We start from the raw sequence: 24,694 nt of genomic DNA, 5'->3' as shown, positions 1-24,694 counted from the left end.
TACAGAGCTTTAACTATATTTTTTGATCACTAGAACTCTGTGGGGTAAGTGGTCAAGGTTTCATTATAGGCTGGGAATCTTGGCAAGACGAATGTATGAGGTTGGGGAGATTCAGCGTCCTGATATTATAGAGATATCCTAACCTACGTTGTGGAGGAGATGTTTCCATTTTGCTTTATCATCTCTTTATCGCTTATGGGTCTTTGGAGGAAACATTTTCCTCCCTCCTCTTTGAGCTGTGCTCTTTATCTGAACATATCACTGGGAAAGACATTTCTATTAGTAGACAAAGGGCCGCAAAGTGTATAGGATATATGTTGCATCAATCAGGAATGCTTTTAGCTGCAGGTAACTAACAGGTTAAACAAATAGGGGTCTGCTTTTTTTTATATAATGAGAAGTCTGGGGCTGAGGAACTGAAGGTGTTGGATTAGCAGTTCAGTGGTTAGGTGGACTGTTTCTAACCCTCTTAGCTTTTACCTCCTGTCTATTTGGTGATTTCCGCATTCCAAGCCTCACGTCTACCTTCAATGCAGATAAAAGGGAAGGTGCCATCTATACTGATTCTTTTCTTTTTTTTTTTTTTAAGGAAAGGATAAATGCTACAGGAAGTCTTCATCTTAGTTTTTACTGTCTAGAACTGTGTCATGTCTCACTCTTAGCCATCTCAGTGTTTAGGAAAGTAAGTATTTGGCTTTCCAGGCTCTATAATGGAGTCAGGCAAGGGAGAAGGAAGTGGCATTGGACATTTGCTTGGCCAACCAGCAAACTCTACTACTCATAGCACCTCATCATGCCATTTTGTCTCAATCACAATATTTATTACTGTTGTCAAAAATGGAAACCATAACAATAATAGAACAATGGAAGTAATCTCTGTTATTGCCCAGCATTGTTTTCCTTTTTCTTTTTTAAATTTTATTTACTTATTTAAGAGAGAGAGACTGAGAGAGCAGGAGCAGGGGAAGGGGTAGCGGGAGAGGAAGAAACAGACTCCCTGCTCAGTGGGGAGACCGATGTGGGGCTTGATCCCAGGACCCTGGGATCATGACCTGAGCTGAAGTCAGGTGCTTAACCCACCCAGGTGCCCTGTTTTACTTTTAAAACGTTTTCTTTTGTTGTCTTTTTTTTTTTTTTAACATCTACAAAAACTTGCTTTCTTTCCTTTCTGAAATTCTAGGAGGCTGTTATTCTTAACAGATGAGGCAATCAAGTCCAAGAGTGGCTGAGTGACTTGCCAGAAGTGGCAAGGTTGGTTGGTAGCAGAACTGGAATTCTGAGTCTGATTCTGATTCTCATAACCTGCCTCTATGACTAGGGTATAAATGAGTCATGACAAAGGCCTCAAGTCTCCTGCCTCCCCAGCCCAGAGTCTTTCCTTTGGACCATAAGACCTTTGTCTAAATGCTAAAAGGGTTATTATTCCAAGTTCTTAGGCTTTGGCATCTTTACAGATGAGTTAAAATTTGTAATCTGAATGTCAGGATAACCTTCAGGGCTTCCCAACTGTCCTCAGTTGTAGATGAGTAGGGACAGTAGGAGGTTGGCGAAACACTGGGCAAGCACCGAGGTCCCTTTCCTCATTGTTGTCATAATTTTCCTTCCCTCCTCCCGTTAGGGCTGGATAGATGCCACTGACTGAGAGACAAGAACAACTGTATTGATCACGAACAGGTAATGAGGCATTCGGGATTTGATAAATAGGAGATATTCAGTTGCAGATGAATAACAACAAAACCCCACATATAGCTGTAACCCAACTGCTGGCCACTCAAGTACCCTGAGATTCTCTAGGTAGCCAGGATCATTCTGTTCATTAAATTCGCCTGCCAACCCCAGACTGCCAGTCCCCAGCCAGTGGAACACCTGGTGTGCTTTTCCATACCTTTTGGAATTCCTGAGGAGGGACATATATTTTTCCAGTGACCTCTCATTCTGGGTTTTCTCCTTTTGCTTAATTATCTCAGTTTATGATTCACTTAACAAAAATGAATATGTATGTACCGAGCTGAGTGTATCACTTTATGCTGGCTATGGCACTAATTCTTTTCATTTTCTCAAAATAATGCCCACACAAGGCATATATGTCTCAGACTTTATCCAGGCCTTAGTGCCCTGCAGGGAATGGCCAGGGCTGGGAGAGGCTGAGGCCAGGCCTGCACAACCCCAGACTGAGCATCTCTTGAAGTTTTGTACCCTAGATGCCTCCCTTACCTTACCCTTGTCTGGTTCTGCAGATGACATCCCATCACAGAGAAGCAAACATCTTAAGACTGGATGATAAACATTTCTGTTCTTCAAATTTCCAAGCTGACCTCATTTCCAACTCCTATGCAGAGGCTGGGCTGCCTTTTTCATGCCTGCTCTCTATGGCTCATTTCTTTTAGGCTTTAGAATACTACCCCTCTTCCCTGGTTTTCTTCTCTTAATTCCCTTGAGCTCATCTAGGTCATGCCCCCAGGGACCTCATCCTTCATTTGTGAGAGGCCATCAAATTTCTGATTCAAAAAGACCTTCTTCCACCTAAGAAGAACTCTAGTGTAGTCCCGTAAGTGCAGACTGTCATTCCGCCGAGCAATGGCAAATCAGTGTATCTGGACCATCTCTCTGAAGATGATAAAGCTCTGGGGTCAGCTGACCATACTCTGAAGGCCTCTTCACTGGGAAGTAGTATGGTGAGGTGAAGAGAGTCTTGACCTTGAAGCTGGCCGACCTGGGTTTGTGGAGCTAGGTACATGCTTGCAGTGTGTATGGTATGTGAATTTGGGCCAGTGTCTTAGCTGTCTTGAGTCTCAATTTACTCATCTGTAAAATGGCATTGAGATTATATAAGATAACATCTATGAGATTGTTGTTTGAATTATATAGTACTTGAAAAAATGTTATTATCATTATAACTATAAAAATAAGGACAGGCTCAGGAACATTTGTTAAAGCAAATTACTTGCTGTCTAGGCACAGCTTTTGTGGCTGAAGTGGTATTTTGACTTGGACTGAGGTAAGGTATCTGAGATGTGCTGGGCAGGAAAGCCCACTTCCAGGAGGGAAGGGTGCCATGTTTTCTGTTGAGCAACTCCCTGTGGGAAGTCTTTCCTCAGAGAGCTCCTCTCTCAGGAGTATCAGTTACAAAGGGGCCGAAGTGGCAAGTCCAATTAATGACTAATTTCCAAAAGTGTTAGAAGAGTTTCTGCCAGATTCGTAACGACCACTTAAGAGACCATTTGGTGCATGTATGAGGCAGTAGAGCAGCCTGAGGAAAGCAAAACAAAAACTTCTTATCTCTTAGGGGTCTCTCATATAGAGGCATTTTGAAAGCATCCCTTGTTTGGGAGCCTACTGAGACATAGCTGCAGAGATAATGCGTAGAACTCCCTCTGTTTGTGCCTTGTGTATGGATTTCATTTTTAGTGTCAGCCAAAGAACAGGGTGAAATTCCGTGTGGTATTTACTGCAGGTTTGGTGCTGGGAAAATGGCTGATACTTGGCTCTGTTATTTTCCTTTTACTTATGAGGAGATATCAATCTACTTTTACACAGATGCTTTGCCTGTTGTGATGTCTCTTTATTGGCTGATTGAAAACATGGAAAATTCTAGTAAAAATTTCTCTTCCTTTCCAATTAGAAGAGCTATATTTTAGGCAATTAATCCTAATGAATGAAGTGGATACATTTGCTAGGAATTAGGGTGGGGACATGTCTTCTTGATCCCTTGTGCTCATTGCATTTTCCTCAGAGTTGTGCAGGAGAGTATCAGTGAGTAGAGGCTTTCTGAAATGAAGAAGAGACTTTTTTTTGGTTCTAGTTTGACTTCATAATCTTCTAGTTAGAAATGACTGGGAATATTGTTTCTGGAATAATAAAGAAGGCACATCTTATTTGACAGCAAATAGGAAAAAGTGAAATTAACCATAAAAAAACCTGAAGTGAGACTTAAAATATTTAACCTTTTAGTTGCTTTATTTGAATGTTTCTTAATGGTAATAATTAAAAATGAACTTTGTTATTTTGTTTTTCTTAATGTAGAATAATTTCTTTTTCTCTGTCCTTTATGAAGAGCTGTTGGTCTCTTTATAAAAAAGAGTACTGGTCTTTGCTCTAAATATTCCCAGGTCCAAGTGGAGTAAAAAGGCACATTCCCATTTATGGTTTAAGGCTTAATAAGTGAGGTGAAATTCCTTTATCATCCATGGGGGATTGAAGTGTAGATTTTTTTAAACCACAGTAGCAAAAGCGTTAAATATATTTTCCATGCTCAGCCCTGCTTTTTAATTAGGATGCTATACTTCAGTTACATTGAATTTTCAGTAAGTGGGGCTGAGTTTTAGAGAATTGGTACAATCTATCAGAAGGTGCTTGAAGCTGTGATTCAATAAAATGCCTGCATGTGGAGGAATTGAAAATGCTGCTAGAACCAAGTCCTGGTGACTTGAGAATATTACATCATGTTTTACTGTAAATGTTGATGTCAGTGTGTTACAATGTCTGTAACTCACTTTAAATATTTCAGCATAGATCAGATAACACTAAGGATGTGTGTAAATTAGTTTAAGCCACATTAGGGGAAACTAGTTGACCTGCTCAGAAGTTCCTGCCCCAGGAGTTTTTAGTTAACAATTCATCAGAGAGGCTGTCCTCCAGGCAAGGCTGCTGGGGGCTTCTATTATACTTATTTTTGATCAGCATAATAGAAATTATGAACATGTTTTTAACAGACGAAATTAGTGGCTTGGCACCATGGATGTTTGGAAGGGTCTCACATTGGTGAAATAGGTATTACTCCAGAAATATAGATCAGTTAAATTATTTTAGAGATACTCACCATCTTTGTCCAATAAGGTATGAAAGCCTAGCAAGCCCTCTAGTCTGTATCCTTAGGGATATCTCATTACCTGATGCCTCAACTACAGGATCAGTAGTCTTTCCCTATAAGTGACCACCTAGTAATTATTTTATGCTTTGCTAGCTGTTTGGTCTCTATTTGAACCACTCAACTCTGCCTTTGTCCCGTGAAAGCAGCCAGTATCTGTATATAAAAGAATGGACATGCTTGTGTTCCAATTGAACGTTATTTGCAAAACTGGGTAGGGCTGAATTTGGCCCAGGGTGGAAGTTTGTTTACCCCCGCTCTAGCATATTGTTTTACCTGCCCCCACATGAATCTTTCAGTCCAGGTTGGATCACCTAAAATGCTAGAGTCTTGGGATGTCAGTGAGTGGAAAGAGCAGATTATATATGTAATGTTGTGACTACTTGCTAATAAGTTTTACTATGTGTGGTTAAATTCAAGTTACAGACTTGCTTCCATTGTATATCCATAGCAGGGAATTAGATAACCCTCATACATCTGAAAAATGTTGGCTATGCTAGTATAACAGCTTTATGGTTGATATACTGAACTGGAAATTGGCATAGACCATGACCTTGAATGTCTTGGGCAGGATCAGGATGTTCCTCCTCAGTGGTGGTCCCACTGTTGCAGTGATGCGTGAATGTGCTGGTACATGGTAGTTGCTCAGTGCAGTTTTGTTGATTTAGTGAGTAGATTGAGTTTCACTTGGCGATTTAGTTTGAGGTTGGTTATTTCTTGGGGTCCTGATGTGCTTAGCATTTAATTATCAGTGTGAGCGTGGGAATTAGGTAGGCATATGGATTAAACATTGTGCCAATTTACAATATTGACCTTCGAGATGTTAACTCAAAATTTAGCATCTGATGCCTGGTTAAAGTCCTGCTTCAAATCACGTTGCTTGGGTTAAGAAAATGAAACAAAAGATTAGGAGCTTGGTACACAAATTATTTTTATACCCCCCATTGCTTACTTTACTCATTATGACTTGGAGATAAAATTTTAATTTTTGCAATGAGCTAATCCTCACTGCAGATTATCCACTAAAGATAATTGAGATAATCAGTTGCTGACTGTAACTGGGAGAATGGGGGTAACTCACTCTTTTTTTCCTTATTCAACTTTTCTTCTAAGTGCCTTCCATATAGCCCTTCTCACCTTAAAAAAAGTTTTCTTGTTTTAATATTTGTCATTTACAAATTAAGCAAATTTTTTTTTAAGCAACTCTTAAGTGCATAGCACTGCACTAGTTGCCCTGAAGGCATAGATGGAGGAGAATAGCAGAGTCTTGTTTCTTTGGGGAAAATCATGGAACACTTCATTTGATCTGGACCTTTGAGGACAGGTAGGATTTTGATGAATGGTGAGTAAGGGCTTGCTGCTAGAGAGAGCTGGATGAATTGAGATCAGAGGTGGAAAAATTCTGGATTTGCATAAAGGTAAATAGTCCAAGGTCAAGTCTTGAGTTGGTATCATTTTCATGTATATCTTGGGGGCCTGGGGGTTGTGAGGGATGATAACAAGGACGCTTGGGCATTTGGATTAGTACTGCTGCATGAGGAGATCTTTCGGAGGAAAGAGGAGAATACCATTGCCCTAAAGAAATGCCTGATAAGCAATGCAGCCTGAATTTTGATACCTGCTGGTTTGTTCTGAGAGGACACCGAGGCAGGATTATGTATGATGTTGAGTGGTCACTCGGAGTGAAGAGAAAGCTATATCACTAAAGGTGACCCGACCTCAGGAACTGAGGGCTGGTATGAGAAAACCTTTGGAGAGAATGAGCTGCGATGCTGGCAGACATTGCTGAGACTCACCTCCATTCCCCCGCCTCCCTCCTGCCCCTCACTAGCTGGGGCTGATGGGGTGTAGCTAACTTCCCCGACAGTGTTTCTTACTCATGTGAGAATCATCTAGGGTTCTTTCTAAAACTCAGACTTCTCAGGTCCACTTGAAATCTGCTGCAGTGTTTGGGGTCCAGAGTGTGAGAACCAAGAATGTTCATTTAACAAGTGTGCCAGTTGATTCTTATGTGCTGTAAAATATGAAAACCACCGCTAGGCATAAGGAGTTATAAGGTGGAGAGTCTGTTGGTATTTCTGGTCAGTTTCACTAAATTCTCTGGTGGTGTTCCAGGAACTATTCTAGAAGCTGAGAATATAAGAAGAGCAAGACTTGGCCTCATTTTTCAAGGAACTTGTGGGTTCATCCAGAAGGTAGATGTGTGACTATACAACGGAAATATGGTAGCCGAGGTATGCACAAGAAAAGGAAACGTTACAGAAGACAGGAATTTAAATCTGTGTGGGAGAGTCAGGGAAGACTTTCCAGAAATGAGGATTCTGAGCTGGGTGTGTTTTCAAAGATGGACAGAAGTTTGTCAAGAGGAGTAGGGATAAGGACACAGAAGCTTAAAACTGAATTGTGCATCCAGAGAACCAATAGAGAAAAAGCACCAGAGGCAGCATGGCTGTGTTGAGTGACTGGCTTTTTTAAGAAGGAGGAAATTATTCTGCAACTGAAGAAAAGCATAAAGATCATGACGAATACCACATGTGAATAGACATGAATCGATACCAACACACTGTGGTCACATGTATGTTACAGGCACTCATCCAGGTGTTTCCATAAGTGGTCTGCACACATGACTTGCCAAGCCTGCAGATGGGGAGATAAAGGGAGTTTTACTAGTCTCTTCCTAATGGATTTGCTATCCTCCCTACCTTATCTCTTATCAGGAAACCCATCAATATACTCTAAGCAGGGGATCATGGTTTGGTCAGTTCTAATGATGTACTCAACTCAGCTGTCATCTCTTTGGCGCTTTTGGAGCTCACATTTACCAGACAGATGAGTTTTCTTCTTCTGGCTTTATTATGGCCTCAGTCACAAAGATCTGTAAAACTGGGACTCCCGTGGCAATAGGAGGAGAGCCAGGTCAGGTGGGGGAGTGGTGGGTGAAGTAAGGCCTTCCGTGCTATGCTGACGAGTCTGAGTTTTAATCTGTAGGTAAAAGGGAGCCGGTGAAGAGTTCTGGCTGCAGGATGGGGATGCTTTGGCAGAGGGGGCAGCATGAGCTCGGGAGTCAGACTGCTTGGCTTTGAGTCTTGTTTTTACCACTCACTATGGCGTGACCTAACGAGTCACTTACCTTTTCTATTCCTTTGTAAAATAGTGATACTAATAGTACCCCTTCTCCTGTTCTTTTCTTGTGAAGATTAAATAAGATTAAATAAGAGAATACATGGCGTGAGTTCCAGTCCTGACTAACTCTTGAGGCTCAGTAAATATTAGAATCAGCATCCTTTACATACCCATGCATATCTTCAGTGCTATGTGTGAATAAATACATAGATGCATACAGTTTAAACCTTGCCATGATATGGTACTGGCACAGGGCTAGGCTGCATAACTCTAGGCTCAAAGTAAGTAAATGGTCTGAGGCAAGGGCAAATCCAGGCCTAGCACTAAGCCCCTTTGGGTCCCAGTCGCCTGCTTTTTCTATAGCACCACTGTTGCTCTAACAGCAAGATCTATTCTCTTCAAAGCCAGCTCTAAATATTTTCTAATAATGACATGTTCTGGCATTCTTTTGGATGAACCCATTAGTAGCACCTAGGAATTATGTCAAAGAAAACATTTCTCTTCGGCATGTGTTAGTAGGTGCTCGCCATTCAAAAGATTTTAAGAGAGAGGAAAGGGTGTATGTACATCAAGTATTCTTTGGACCCTGTCAAAATTACCTTGGGTTTGGAAGATTTTGTTCCTGTTTCAAACCTCCTTTCCCTGAGGTGATATTCTGGATGGTCAGGTGATGAGCAGGAGGTTTCAAAAGAAAGAATCATACATTTCAGGTTTGCTTTGCTGCTTAATGATGTTCAAAAGAAGCTATTGTATGTGATTGGAGTGTGAACCCACGGGCAGAGTGCGTTTTAATTTCCATTTAAAGTGGGGAGCAAGCCTGTGGGGAGCCAGCCTGACCTCATTTAGCTGGCAAAAGGTAGGTGTGTGCATAGCTAATAATGAAAGTATCTTACATTTGTAAAGGGTTTTATGCTTTGAAAAGTTCTTTGACGCACTTTATTATATTTTGATCCTTCCAATAGTTCCAAGAGGAGGCCAGAATTATGATTCTCTTTTTGGATACATGGAAAATGAGACTCAGAAAAATTAAGTGATGTGCCCATGTTGCCCATAAACCCGCAATTACATTGGCACAATTACAGTTCCACAGATCATGTCTGGTGCTGTTTCTGTTACAGTGAAACCACCCGTGAGATACGGTAGAATCCTCTTTTTAAAGTCAAAATTAGATTAACTATTTTATTGCTATCACTTCTGACTGACTGGATTCATGGTTCAATCAGACAAAAATACTTCATCTCTTTGGACCTTAAAATCCTCTTCTAAAGGATCAAAGAGCTTACATTAACTCTGTCTTAAAATTGTATGATTCTCTTAGTTGTTTACTTTCAATGGAACTTTTTTTTTGAAGATTTTATATATTTATTTGACAGAGAGAGAGATCACAAGTAGGCAGAGAGGCAGGCAGAGAGAGGGAGGGGGAAGCAGGCTCCCTGCTGAGCAGAGAGCCCGATGTGGGGCTCAATCCCAGGACCCTGAGATCATGACCTGAGCCAAAGGCAGAGGCTTAACCCACTGAGCCACCCAGGCGCCCCTCAATGGAACATTTTGTTACATGATTCCTTGTGCAACTTCTAGGCAAAGTCAAGTGCATTTTCATTTGCTTCCCAGAAATGGCATAGCTAGTTTGGATTTCGTAAACGTGTCTAAAAGACCCGCTAAAAATGTGTGTTAAGCTTGCTCTCTCTCATCCTAGGGGTTGGGGGGCAAAACTCAGCAAATTAGGTCCATCGTTTTCTGTAATAATATGAGTAAACTATTGAAGTAGAGTTATACTACTGTGTCATTAGGAGTGCTTTCAGATTGTTTGGCAGAGATGCTTATAGGTATAAAGAAGGGAAGGCAAAAATGAGATGGAAGGAAGAAAGAAAGGAAAGCCCCAGACTGTTCTGGTAGATGTTATCAAGTGCAAAATTTATATATTAGAGAAAAGAAAGACATCAAAAAAGTACAGAAGCAGAGAGTATTAGAGTTGGTAGGCCATTGGACTCCAGGATTCCAGCCTCACCTCCTAGGTATGGACTGTATGCTCAGAGAGCTTGAATAACCCACCCAAAGTTATATGGCAGGCAATGGCAGCATCTCAGGACTGGGGAAAATCAGGAGCCAATTTGTGAATGTCTATTATGTCAAGGGCTTTAAAAATATTATATCTAAATATTATGGGTTGAATTGTAATTCCCCTCCCCCAAATCATATGTAGACATCCTAATTCCAAGCACCTCAGAATGTGACCTTATTAGGATATAGGGTCTTCACAGAGGTAATCAAGTTCAAGTCAGGATTAGGATGGGTCCTAATCCAACATGGCTGATGCCCTTGTAAAAAAGGTGAAATCTGGACCCAGACACACAGACACAAAGAATACCATATGAACATGAAGATGGCCATCCACAAGCCAAGGAGAGAGGCCCTGGGCCAGGTGGTTCCTTCCCAGCTCCCAGAAGGAGCCCAGCCTGACAACACCTTCATTCCAGACTTGAGTCTCCAGCACTGTGAAACAGTAAAATCTTGTTGTTCAAGCCACCCAGTTTGTGGTACTTTGTTATTAATCATCCTAGCAAACGATTACACCCTGCAGTCCCATTGGGCAGGTATTGTCCTCCCTGGCTCGTGGAGGAGGAGCTGACTAGTATTAAACTGGGAAGCAGGTGTGTTGGGTTCCCAGATGCACACCTCTTCTGCTGTGTGATGTGGCTGCTGCTGGAGAGGAGGGTACAAGGCACACAGTATTTGGCATGAAACCACCCATTTCTAAGGCTTCAGAGAATTTAGTGATCATCCAGCTTTCTTTACATTGAATCATGTTTTTCTTTCTTTCTTTTTAAAGGGAGGGTTTTTCCTCAAGTGTTTTCAACTGTGACAACAGGTAGGACCTAGATGTCAACGAGTCGTTAGCTTTGGCAGTGGGAGAATTTAAACACTTCAGTTTAAACACAAAGTGATTTGTGTCACTTTGAACCCAAATACCTATGGTTGCAACTAGAAATAGTCTCATCAGTCAAGTGTCAGGTCACGTTGTGCAGAGACTAAGGGGTAGCATTTCCTTTCAGGAAGCCCATTGTGAATGGGGCTAAGCTGTGAGGTTAGGAGGCCCGCTGGAGTGATAGTGAGCAGCGTGAAAAGTCGCTTTAGCGGAGAAGAGGTTTACCTGGTGGTTCACCTTCCTTAAACAGAGTTCCCCAAAATGGCTTCCTTCAAGGTGGCACATAACTCTGGCAGCTTGTTTTCTAAATCAGGGTTAACTGTTTTGTAGAATCATGCTTTGTAGAAAAAGTGTATTTAAGTACTTAAAATTTTTTTGTGTGCTCTAAAATCTCTAAACTTCGGCTTCCTAGCTATGAATTGTGATGAAATCTGTCTCCTGGAGTTGGTGTGAGGATGAAATGTTATGCGTATTGGGAGTTTTTGGAGAGCAGAAAGCCCTGCACTGAGGTAAAGAGGTTTTTAATCAGACTTCAGATTTACCTGGAGAATCATTCAGATAGCTCCAGCATTCATTTATTCAGAAGTTATAACCAAGGCTCCTTTATCCTATTTTTGGAGTCTGGAGTGAGTATATAAGTGTATGGCATACCTTGACCCTTGGGGGAAAATGTGCTAAGTGAATTCAAGGTCTTGATGTTATTAACTGGTATGTTCCTCCTCTCACACTAGATAAATGACTTACAGCTCATCTAAAGGTCTTCACTCTGTTTGTTTTTGTGTTTCTGTCTCTACTGAGTCAGACCCTGCTCGTGTTGGCCATAGTCCAAGGTCTGAGTTTTTTTTTAAAGAAAGTTAGGAAACAAGTAGCTCTGTCCTCTCCCTAGTGCGTACTCAACCACCCAGCCCAGTCTCTTACCGTTCACGGGATAGAAAGGAGGAGGGTCATAAGAGATTTAGGGAGGTATGATGGCAGCAGAAGGTGCACGTGGAAGCGCGGAGTGTGGGATTGGAGTATAAAGTGGTGGTTGAGATGATGGCTCTGGAGGCAGATTTCCTGAGTTTGAATTCCAGGTGCCTCTCTGTGCCTCAGTTTCCTTGTCCATAAAATGGAAATGATGAAAGCTCACTGATGAAATGAGTTCTCCATGTAACCACTGAGGCCAGGACCCAGCCCAGGGCCGTGCTCAATGCTGACTACTCTTACTCTCTTCTGTGATAATGTATTTGTGTGTCCACCCCCACACCCCTGTGAGACTGTCAACCCCTTGAAGGGCCTCCAGGATGTCTTATTCATCCGTCTTCTAACATGAATATGGCTGAATGAATTAAGCCATAGAACCTATAAGAGTGTTGTTTATCTTCACATTCTCTCAGCCCCAGCTGACAGAACCCTCATTGAGGGTAATGTGAAAGTTAGTGTTTTGTTTTTTTTTGGGGGGGGGGGTCAGAAAATGGCTTCATTTTGGAAATGATTTGACTCTAAGTATAGTCAGGACACACAGCTATAATGAATCACGGACAGCACCTCAGTGTCAGCAGCAGCAGTTTTAGAAGTTAAGGGTCAAAAGGGGCATCTGAAGTTTGTTGCTATTTAGAAGGTGTAGCGAGTGTCTGCCTAGAACAAAGCAGCTGAATATAAAATTTGCCTTGAAGGAGCAACATCAAGGGTAAGGTCATTCTTTTCCAGATATTGAGCGGCTCATTTGTTATCACAGTCCTATGCTGTCCCGCCTGTACCTTTCTGGCCTCGAGTGGCCTTACTTTGGCTCCCTCGCATATTTCTGTTCCTTCTCATCAGGCTTGTTGGGGCCATGCCAGGCCTTGTCCTGAGGGAGGGACCATTCATCCCCTCACTTCCCAGCTTTCACTCCTTCTTATCCCGCATTGATCAAGACAAAGTAAGCACTCAATAAATGTTGGCCGAATTTAGTTCCTGTCTCTCTTCCTTCTCCCCTCTCTTTTCCCCAAAGCCAAATAGGCCAAACCCGGATAGGTTTGAGGTTCATATAATTCAACACATCTGCTAGGGTCACGAATGAATGATTGGATCAGCTCACATGTGATGAAGAATGGTAAATAAGTGTATAATTCAGCATTTTTTTTTTTTAATACCCACTGTGGATTTACATTTTCCCTGCTCTCAGTTTTGAAGCCTTATTGATCTGTAACAGGAAACATAGGGCTATTATCATAAATCCAGTAGAATACAAGGGTCCTGCAAATAGATTCAGCAGTGTGATCTTTTATGCTGTAAACACCAACACTGTTGTGGGGACGTTGGACTTGGAAGCTGAGGGCCGGGCTGTTTAGTGGGGACAGTCTTTCCCCTCTCGTGTCACGATTAGATCCACCAAGATGCAGGGAAGCTCACGTTTTGTGGATCTCTGTCTTGTTCCTTGTTCATTTAGGACTTTTTGAAAATGGTTTACTGAAGGTAGACTCTAGTTGCCCTTTAGAAAATTATACTTTTAATTGCTGGTTGCAGGACTCCAATTGGAGTTTTATGGAAGCATTCATAAGGTTAAAATACTAGCTGTGTGTGTGTGTGTGTGTGTGTGTGTGTGTGTTGGGGTATGCTGCTGGGCAAGGAGGGCCCAGGAAAGGTACAGAAGCAGCTGGGCTGTTTCTATGTTCAAGACAAACAAACAAATACCACTTACTCTGCTATTCTAGAAGGGATAGGTGGGAAACCTCCATCCGACACCTTTGGTTTTCCTGGTGATAAGATACAGCCTGCTCCTTTGGCGTAGTGTGTCTAGTAGATTATATTTTAGGCATTTGCTTGTTTGTTTGTTTGTTTGTTTTGTGGGAAATATCCCTCAGACTCAGAGCTGTGCTAAACAGTACTTGGTCAGCTGTGTGCATTCTTGCACAAAGAGAGGACCATGGATGTCACTGTATATGTAAGTGGACATAACGTTGATGAACAGTATAACTCCGTGTGAGCAGCAATCAGAGTTTCTTACTAAGTCGAGGGAACATTTATTATAAAATACAAAAAAATACTCATAAAGCAGCATTTCCAAATGTTAGTTCCATAGAAAATAGTTCCCTAAAATCCTCCACAAAAGGGGGGGCATTTAGAATTCTGTCATTTAATACGTTTGGGAAATGCTATGACCATAGCCTCCTCTCAGAAATTCACAACGCAGACTGACTTGTTAAAGGCTCTGAGAAGTCTTACAACAAAGACACCTATCTAATTTTGGTTAGTCTGGTGCTTCTCAAACATATTTTACTTTTGATTTTTTTTCCCCATGGTATCAATGGATGACCATCCTGGAGAATGGTGTTTCTTGTAACATGTTTCTGAAAGTACTATAGTAAAGTATAAGCCTTTGGGCTAGTGGGGTTGGAATTATTTTAAATTGTATTGATTCTGGGAAAATGATTTTCTTTCTGTCAAAACCTAGAGAAGCCTACAAAATACCTTGTCCTCAGTATTGCACAGAAAACAACAATTTATAGTAGGCATTTTTTCTGGAATGAGCATTAGGGAAGAAATACATCTCAGGGTTTCTGCAGTGGTACTGAGTCTGTGTAGAAGCCAGTAGAACAAGATAATAGGAAGAGTGCGAGTTGCAGACTATAGTCTAGACTGAACTCTGAGCTGCTGTGTAAGTAGAATCTAAGGCTTCTCTGTGCCACTCAGCGCGCATTTACTTATTACCTACTAGTTTCCAGCACTGTGCCAAGCTCTGAGAATGCAACTCTGAGAAAGACACAGCCTCAGGTTTCAGGATCAGTGAGGAAGACCTCGAAGTAGACAGGCAAAGCAACTTCATCATAAGTCAGGCTAGGATCAGGGAAACACAGCAGGTTGGGGAACTGCAAAGGAGAAGCTCTGAGTCGAGCCTTTTTGGGACAGCAGAGTTTGCTAAAAGGAAGTGGCAGCCAAGTAGAGGTGTGAAGCATGGAAGGGGGATTGGGAAGACTGTCCCAGGCAGAGGCCGTGGCCTATACAAAGCCTAGGAGGAGAGCTCATCTGGCATGTTTGGGGAATTTGGAGCAGGTGAGAAGCCAGAATGCTGTGCTGGAGGGGCAGGAGAGGCTGGAGAGGGGCGCTGAGCAGGGGTTTGCCCGATTCTGGTTGTCGAACAGGTAGAAGCGTGTCTATTTCCTCTGTGATCAGTGCAAGGGACCGGTACAAACACATGAACCACCTGGTGGGGGCCATCCTGACATGTGGACAGCGGAGGGACAAGAAGTAGATCAGAGGATGACTTAGGATCAAACAATAAAAGAAAAGAATGTTCTGGGTGAAAGTATCTTCCCATACCCTCCAGTCTATGGATTTCACTGATACTCTACTGAGGAGAAACCAGCAATTAGGCCAGAAGCAGCCCAGAGTCATGCCGTTGGATGACGGGTAGTTTACGTGAGGGTACACCTCTGTACACTTCTTTACGTGTCCATATTATTTGTCAGCAGACTGTATGTTCTCTATTACAGAGTTCCCATTAATGTAGTCTCAGCTAATCCTTCTTGTTTTTCTACTCATTTATTCTGCAAGTGTTTATTGAGCTTCTGGCAGTGCCAGGTGCTGAGGATATAACACATGACAAAACAATTCCAGTCTGCTCTCCAGTCTAGAGCGGGGGATGACATTACTTACCTAGTCACACTAATGAACGTGAGATTACAACTGTGATAAGTGCCGTGAAAGAGAAGTCGGTGGTGGTATGCGATCATAGTTTCGAAGGTCAGGAAAGGCTTACCCGACAAGGTGGGCTTTAGGCTAAGAGCTGTAGAGTGAAGAACTTAACTGCGGGTACAACAGGGGAGAGCAGAGAGCACCCGTGGCAAGGGGAAACCTGGTGCACTGAAGGAACCGAACAGCGTGGCTGGAGTCCACAGAGTGAGAGGGTGCAGTAGTAAAGCAGAGGCTGAGGAGGTAAAAGATTTCAGACTCTACCCTGCCCTCTAGTTGTGTTAAGGAATTGCGTTTGTCCCAAGAACACTACAAAATCTTTGGAGAGTTTTAAATAAGAGGTTACATATCATTAGGTTTGTGTTTTGAAGCGATGATGCTGATTGTGTTGTGGAGAATATATTGGAGGGAGCAAGAGCAGATGTGGGTGTAGAGACTTGGCTACTGAGGGAATCCACACTAAAGATGGTGGTGCTTTGGATTTAGGATGGAGGCAGTGAAAGTGGTGAGAAATAAAAGAATACAAGAGCTGTTTAGGAAGTAAGCTTTGTAGACAAGGGGATGCATCGTGTATGGAGCCGAGAGAGAGAGAGAGAGAGAGAGAGAGAGAGAGAGAAGTAGGGCTCATAGACTCTCTGCTACCAAGGTAGAGAATATTAGATGTGGTTTTGGGGGAAGGATCATACAGTCATCTTTGGTCATTTGGATATGAAGCTAAGAGAAAAGTTCTGGACTGAGATATAATTTGGGAGCATTGGCATTGATACTGTGTATACCAGATGAATCTCAGGGAGAGAGTGAAGGCTGAGGAGAAATCAAACTGAGCGAAGCCTTGAGGGGCTCCAGGCCTTCAGAGGAGCCTGGGAAAGACTAGCTAGAGAAGTAGGGGAAAAAAAATCAAGAAAATGAGGCATGAAAAGCAAAGGGAATGATTATTATTCCAAGAGGAAATATGTGCTCACCAGTGTTGATTTGCCATGGAAACATCAAATAAGATGAGGAATGAAAATTGGCCTTGGTAACAAGGAGGCAACTTTTGGCCTTAGTGAGAATCGTTTTGCTAGAGAGGAAAAGCAGGTGCCTGAATGAAATACCTTTTACAGAGTCAGCAGTGAGGACCCCTTCCTGTATGGCACCACAGAGGCAAGTCCTGGGTGGGTTTAGCAGCTGTAGAAATTCCCAGGCCTGATGCTCAGAGTGAGGGACCACGTAAACAGTATCCCTTATAGAATGGTCTGGAAAAGGGCCCTTTGCTGTGGGGCACAGGAGATAAGATAGAGTTATGTCTAGCTGATGCCTAACTGATCTTTAACTAGAGCGTAATCAGCAAACAGTTGTTTAATTTGTATGTTTAAAGTCTTTTAAAAATACATTAAAAATGCTGAAGACCCGTCATCAAAATTCTCTTGCATTGGAGTGAAATAGAAATCTAAGACTTTATATGGTTGGAAAAAAACCCTCTACTTTTATAGACATCCCATAGAGAGCCTGAGAAAGAAATAGAAATAATGCCCCCATTTTTTCCTCAAAGGCTGTAGCTGATAAGTTTTGGTAGATATTGAATGCCTTCAAAATTCCTGCAAAGGTTGAACCCCTTAAATGTAATTTATCCTTGTTTATCCTCTTGGGCAATGAGAATAAGCATTTGCCTTCAACTTATATTACCCCCACTTTATTGAACCACTTTACAAAAACTGAAGCATGATTTACAGTGATGTTTCATAACAGCCAGTATTAATGAAATGGCTAAAGGTTTTGCAGGCTCTTCAAAGACGAGGCTCTAAATTTTGGAGGAAAAAAGAGATATTATGGATTTCAGTTTACAAAAGAGCTGGGTTAAATTCAGTTTTCAGACACAGGGGTATCTGTTGGCTTATATTTCTGCCAGTTGTATAAAACAGTAAATACTCCATGATCATTTAAAGGTCATTTTAATCTTATGAGGCCATTGATCGGTGCTTTGTAGAATGCCATATAATTTCAAAAGAAGCATCCGTGTTATCTAATTTTGTAAGGCAGTAATTCTCCCAGTGCCATTCCGGGACTGGCAGCAGCAGTATCACCTGGGAAGTGTTGGGATGTAAATCCTGGGGCCTCATCCACGCCTACGGAATCGGAAATTCAGGGGTTGGGGCCCAGCGGACTCTATTTCACCAGCCTTGCAGATGGTGCTAATCCATAGTCGAGTTTGTGAACCACTGTTCTTGGCATAGCAGTATCTTGGTCAAAACAGACATCAAATCCTGTCTCCTAGGTAGAAGCAAAACCTGAATATTTCCCCCACTCTGTAAATTTATACCCAGCCCCCTTCTGGCTCCTCATGACCACAGTGGCCTGGGTTCTTCCTAAAGCACCGCCTGGTCCAGTCCCTTGATTTACACTCGAGGATCCCAAGAAAAGCATTGCTGATGATTCAGTCTTTGCTGCCCTAACCAGGGAGCATGGAGATCACTCCTTTTGACGTTCCATCTAAGATGCTTACCATAAGCTCGGCATTGTCCTGAATATTTTGTTTCTAGTATCTTTTTAACCCTCAGAACAACCCTATGAGTAGGTATTTCCATCTCTATAGTGCAGGTGGAGACACTGAAGCTCAGAGAGGCCTAAAAACGTACTTGAGTCAAACAGCAGACACAGGTCAGCAGCAGACACAGGATTGAAGCCCGTGTGTTTAGCTATTACCTCCTTCCTATGGCTCATGGTTACCGTCAGCGAAAGGGCTTTCCAATTAGTTATTCCCTTCAACTTAAGCCCAGGGCTCCAGGTTTCTTTCCCCAGTCTTGGTTGGTTTGAGGCTTTTGATTTGATAATTCTATATACTCAGATAAAGAAGCATTAACAGGGTACACAAAGGTACTTTGAGGATTTTAAAGAATCCAAAAGGGTGAATATGAACATGAGGAACATGTCATTAGAAACTGCTTATATAGTGGCAGAAAGCTCAGCAGAGTTGTATCCTGCAGTTATGTGGAAAGCAGAATTTGGAAGTGACGAAATGGTGCATTTAGCTGAGGAGGTTTCTAAGCAAAGTGTTGAACACAATCTTTCTTCTTGCTGCTTAGAGTAAAATGTGAAAGGAGAAAGATAAATTGAGGAAAGAACTTAAAAATTTTGTTAATCACTTTATTTTATTTTGTATTTTATTTTGTCATAATAAGTGTGCTCTTTACTCCCCATCCCCTAGCCACCCCCCGCCCCGCCCTCTTCCCCTCTGTATCCATCAGTTTATTCTCTATAGTTAAGAGTCTGTTTCTTGGTTTGTTTCTCTCTTTTTCCCCTTTGCTCATTTGCTTTGTTTCTTAAATTCTACATAGGATTGATATCATATGGTATTTGTCCTTCTCTGACTTATTTCACTTAACATATATGTACAGCAAGTATAGACCGATCTATATAGATATATCTACAGCACACCTTCCTTATCCATTCGTCTATCGATGGATACTTGGGTGCTTCTGTAGTTTGGCTGTTGTAAATAATGCAATAAACATAGGGGTGTATATAGTCTTTTGAATTAGTGTTTTTGGTTTTTCTGGGTAAATACCCAGCCGTGCAGTTGCTAGATCGTAGGGTAGTTCTAGTTTTAATTTTTTTTAGGAAACTCCATACTGTTTCCTGCAATAGTTGCACCAGTTTGCATTCCCACCAAGAATGCAAGAGGGGTCCTTTCTCTCCACATCCTCCCCAGCACCGAATGGTTCCTGTGTTATTGATTTTAGCCATTCTGACAGGTGTAAGATGGTATTTTTTTGTGGTTTTGATTTGCAGCTCCCTGATGATAAGTGATGTTCAGAGTCTATTCATTTGTCTGTTGGCTATCTGGATGTCTTCTTTGGAGAAACATCTGTTCATGTCTTCTGCCTATTTTTAAATTGAAAAATTTTTTTTTTTTTTGCATATTGTGTTGTATCAGTTCTTTGTATATTTTGGGCACTCACTCTTTTTGGATATGTCATTTACAAATATCTTTTTTAATTTTACTCCCCTTTTAATAGGTTGCCCTTTAGTTTTGCTGATTGTTTCCTTTGCTGTGCAGAAACTTTATTTTGATGTCATCCCAGTAGTTTATTTTGCTTTTAATTTTCTTGCCTCAGAAGGCATAGCTAGAAAAATGTTACTATGGCTAATAGCAGAAAAATTACTGCCTATGCTCTCTTCTAGGATTTTTATGGTTTTAGATCTCACATTTAGGTCTTTAATCCATTTTAAGTTTATTTTTGTGTATGGTAAAAGAAAGTGGTCCAGTTTCATCCTTTTTATGTGGCTGTCCACTTTTCCCAACACCATCCGTTGAATAGACTGTCTTTTTCCCATTGTATATTCATTCCTCCTTTGTCTAAAATTAATTTATAATATAATTGTGGGTTTATTTCTGGGTTTTCTGTTCTGTCCCATTGATCTATGTGTCTGGTTTTTTTTTTTTTTTTTTTTTTTTTTTTTTTTTTTTTTTTTTGCCATACTCTTAGCTACTATGATGTTGTAATGTAACTTGAAACCTGAAATTGTGATACCTCCAGTTTTGCTTTTCTCTTTCAAGATTGCTTTGGATATGCAGGGTCTTTGGTGGTTCCATACAAATTTTAGGACTGTGAAAAAAATTTTAGAACTGTGAAAAATGCTATTGGTAATTTTAATAGGGATTACATTAAATGTATAGATTGCTTTGAGTAGTATAGACAATATTTGTTCTTCCAATCCCTTGGACATCCATGGATGTCTTTCCATGACTTTGCATTGTCTTGAATGTCTTTCATCAGTGTTTTACTGTTTTCAGAGTATGGGTCTTTTACGTCTTTGGCTAAGTTTATTCCTAGATATTGAATCATTTTTACTGCATTTATAAATGAGATTGTTTTCTTCACTTTCTGCTGCTTCATTATTAGCTTATAGGAATACAATAGATTTCTGTACATTGATATTGTATCCTATGACTTTACTGAATTCATTGATCAGTTCTAGTAGTTTTTTGGTGGTCGTTTGGGTTTTCTATATATAGTATGTCATCTACAAATAGAGTTTTACTTCTTTCTTACCAATTTAGTTGCCTTTTACTTCTTTATATTGTCTAAATGATGTGGCTAGGACTTCAGCACTATGTTGAAAAACAGTGATGAGTGTGGATATCCCTGTTTTATTCCTGATGTTAGGGGAAAAGCATTGAGTATGGTGTTGGCTGTGAGTTTTTCATACAAGGACTTTATTATATTGAGGTATATTCTCTCTAGACCTACTTTGTAGAGTTTTTATTTATTTATTTATTTATTTATTTAAAATTATGAACGGATGTCGTACTTTATCAAATGCTTTTTCTGGATCTGTTGAAATGATCCTATGGTTTTTATCCTTGCTCTTATCGATGTGATGTATCACGGTGATTGTTTTGTGAATATTCACTCACGCTTGCATCCTGGAAACAAATCCTACTTTATCATGATGCATGATTTTTTAAATGTATTACTGGATTTGGTTTGCTAGTATTTTGTTGAGGATTTTTGTGTCTGAATGCATGAGAAATATTGGCCTGTAGTTCTCTTTTTTATGGTATCTTTATCTGGCTTTGGTATCAGGGTGCTGTTGGACTCGAAGAATGAATTTAGAAGTTTTCCTTCCTCTTGTATTTTTTGGAATAGTTTGGGAAGAACAGGTATTAACTTTTCTTTGAATATTTTGTAGAATTCACCTGTGAAGCCATCTGGTCCTGGACTTTGGTTTGCTGGGAATTTTTTGATTACTAATGCAAATTCATTGCTGGGAGTTGGTCTGTTCAAATTTTCTGTTTCTTTCTGCTTTAGTTTGAGTAGGTTATATGTTTCTAGGAATTTAGCCACTACTTCTAAGTTGTCCAGTTTGTTGGGATATAATTTTTCATAATATTCTGTTAAAATTGTTTGCTTTTCTGTGGTGTCGGTCATTATTTCTCATCTTTCATTTGTTATTTTGTTTATTTGGGTCCTCTCTCTCTCTTTTTTAATGAGTCTTGCTAGAGGTTTATCAGTTTTGTTGATCTTTTTGAAGAACTGGCTCCTGGTTTCATTAATCTGTTCTATTGTTTTTTTAGTTTCTATATCAGTTATTTCTGCTCTAATCCTTATTATTTCCTTCCTCTTGCTGGGTTTTTGTTTTATTTGTTCTTCTTTTTTCTCAGTCCTTTAGGGATAAGGTTAGGTTATTTATTTGAAATTTTTCTTACTCCTTGAGGTAGGCTTGAATGGCTATAAACTTCTGACGGCAGAACTTCTAAATGAAAAAGAACCGGGACTTGACTGAGGAAATTTTTAGCCTCTCTGGGTTGCAAAAGATGCTACAATTAAGAGATTAGTGGACAGAAAATTGTGTTTTAGAGAAAAAGCTGAGACTGTCTGGACAAACTTTTCCTTAGACTCCAGAAAGATCAAGAGTATGCAGTAATACCAAAGGCTCTTTGAAGAGATTAAATCTCTTCAGAGAATGATCAGGACAATCTCATTTTCCTAGGACCACCAATTATACTTATAAACCAGGGATGAGAGTTTGGGTGATTTTCCACATTTGTTGTTGTTGTTTGTTTATTTGTTTTTTGAGTTTAGGACCTTCTTCCACTGCTATACTGGAGTACATTCTATCTAATCAAGGCTGACTTCTTGGGGTGGAAAGGGTTGTTGATGTGTGTTCAGATCGTGATTCTCTTTTGCTGCTGTGGCACCCTTAATTTCTTTTTTTTTTTTTTTTAAAGATTTTATTTATTTATTTGGCAGACAGATCACAAGTAGGCAGAGAGGCAGGCAGAGAGAGAAGGGAAGAAGCAGGCTCCCTGCTGAGCAGAGAGCCCGATGTGGGGCTCGATCCCAGGACCTTGAGATCATGACCTGAGCCGAAGGCAGCGGCTTTAACCCACTGAGCCACCCAGGTGCCCCGGCACCCTTAATTTCCACATGACATCCCAGCTCACCCCCTGCTCCCCAGAGTAGTACCAAAACCCATGCTTTGGGTTTACTTTCTTCTTCTGGGGTTTTTCTTGTTTAGTGTGCACCCTAGATCCTCTCTCTCTTCCTTTCTTTCTTTTCCTCCCTTTTCCTTCCTTCTTTTATATATTCTTTGCCCTGATTTTCCTTTTGGATTTGGGCATTTATTTCCTTATTTATAAGCAATTTGAAGTTCACAGTATTTTTTTTCTTTCTTAACTCCTTTTATACCATTGGCGTGGATTATGAGGAGTTTATTTGCTCTTATTAATTTGTATGTTTTTGTAGGAGATGAAAAGATTCACATTTAGGTGGCCACATTATCTTATGGCAAGGTTTCTCAACCCGGGTGTCCTTGACATTTGGGAAGAGATTTATTTTTGCTGTGAGGAACTGCCCTGTGCTTTCGAGGGTGTTTAGCAGCACTCTGGTCTCTACTCACTAGATGACAATAGTGACAATAGTGACTCTGTTGTGACAAATTTGGATGTCTCCAGACATTGCTAAATATCCTCTAAGAGGCCTCTAAGAGGCAAAAATCACCTCCAGTTGGTCACCACTGTCTTACAAGAATCCTTTCCATCTCTTTTTGCTTTGTTACTATACTTTTTTGAAGATTTTTCTCAGCTTTATTTTTCATTTCCTGTCATTATGATTTAAAAAAATTAAAATTAAAAATTTAAAAAAAATTAAAATAAATTAAAATTTATTTGAGAGAGAGAGAGAGATAATGGGGGGTGGGAGAGCAGATGGGGAGGGAGAGGGAAGGAGAAAGAATCTCAAGCAGACTCCATGCTGAGCCCAGAGCCCAGTGCAGGGCTCCATCTCACCATCCTGAGATTCTGACCTGAGCCAAAAGCAAGAGTTGGATGCTTAATCGACTGAGCCACCCAGGCACCCCAACAATTCATATTTCAGAGTAAGGCATTACAATACTTATTGGTACATGTTTGTGTGTAAATAGGGCATATTTGTTGGTTTTTGATGGAGGATAACTGGATAACAATCCCTTTTCATTGGGGGAATCCCTAATATCGATATCTATGGGTCTTTTCTCTTGGCCTGATTAGTTTCACCAGAGAGGAAGTTGTCAGTTTTCTGCTTGCCAGTTAGCATTTTGGGTAGGACTTAAGGGAAAGAACCAGAGGCGGAGGGCAGAGTAGGAAGATGTATGTTGTCTCACCTTTCAGAGTGTAGTTTTGCCTTTTACGTCCCTGGGTTAGTTTGCCAGGTCCCTCTGACACAAAATCCTTCATGCTTTAATCTCTTCAGATGGTAAACATGCAATCTTCTGCTAGGTTATAGAAAGAGATCTGGGTCTTAGTTGTCCCTTTTAAATTTTGAACCAATTGTCCTATTTTCAGTCCTATTTCTACCCTTTTCTTAAAGATACATGATGCCTGCACATCTTGAGCCTTGTATACTTCTTTTCCCAAATGGCACTTAGCTTTCAGCTTCCTGTGGTCCTCTGTGCCAATAGCCTCTTACCTGTTTTCTAGCCCTTCAAACTTTTCTTTTTTTAGGGGTGTAGGAATAGGGGAAGAGGGTGAGAGAGAATCTTGAGCAAGCTCCACGCCCAGTGCAGAGCCCGATCTCACTATCTGAAAGGAAGAGTGGGTTGCTTAACTGACTGAGCTACCCAGGTGCCCCCAAACTTGTTGTTTTTAATGGGAGACAAGTGAGATAAATGCATTCAATATCATTTTGTGCAAATGCACGAATATACTCAGTCCATTGTGATCAATTAGAACTCTCACACCTTTGTTATAGAATATTAGTTTACAAAGTGTGCTGAGGCTAGCAGCATCAGCATCACTGAAATTTGTTACAAACGCAAACTCTTGAGCTTGATCCCAAGCCTCGTAAATCAGAAAACCTGGGGATTACCAGACTTCCAGGTGATTTGATGCATCCTAAAATTTGAGAATCATATCTTAGAAGAAAATTAGAACTTTCTAAAAATCAAGACATCTGTCTAAATAAACTATTACAAGATCTAATGTTCTCTCAATCGTTTCTTTTTTTCCCATTTCAGGGGAACAGTTTAGTTTTTCAGACATTTAGCTGAAATGAGCTCATTTCTAAGATATCTGAGAACTGAAATACTTTAATTTGAAATATAATATTTGACTTTGCACATTTACTATTTTTATGATGTCTGCTTTTTTTTTTAAATCTGCAAAT

Source organism: Martes martes (assembly GCF_963455335.1).
Source record: "Martes martes genome assembly, chromosome: 9".
Taxonomy (NCBI): Eukaryota; Metazoa; Chordata; class Mammalia; order Carnivora; family Mustelidae; genus Martes; species Martes martes.
This window is presented reverse-complemented; position numbering follows the sequence as displayed.